The sequence below is a fragment of the Cynara cardunculus genome (assembly GCF_001531365.2).
Source record: "Cynara cardunculus var. scolymus isolate 2C chromosome LG 2, CcrdV1, whole genome shotgun sequence".
NCBI classification, from domain to species: Eukaryota; Viridiplantae; Streptophyta; class Magnoliopsida; order Asterales; family Asteraceae; genus Cynara; species Cynara cardunculus.
In genome coordinates, this window is record NC_037529.1 from 14272858 (window position 1) to 14273122 (window position 265).

Here is a 265-nt window from a genome sequence, read left to right on the forward strand (position 1 = left end):
AACCTTTAGGGTACCAAAGACCCATATTAGGAGTTCCCTTAAGATATCTGAATATGTGTTTGACAACGATYAGATGGGATTCCTTAGGTTCAGCTTGATATCTTGCACATAAGCAAGTGGAGTACATGATATCGGGTCAGCTAGCTGTGAGATAGAGCAAGAAGCCGATCATTCCTCTGTAAACAGTCATATTTACAGGCTTTCCTTTTGGATCCTTATTAAGAGTGAGAGGAGGAGCCATAGGAGTTTTCATAGATAAACTGTT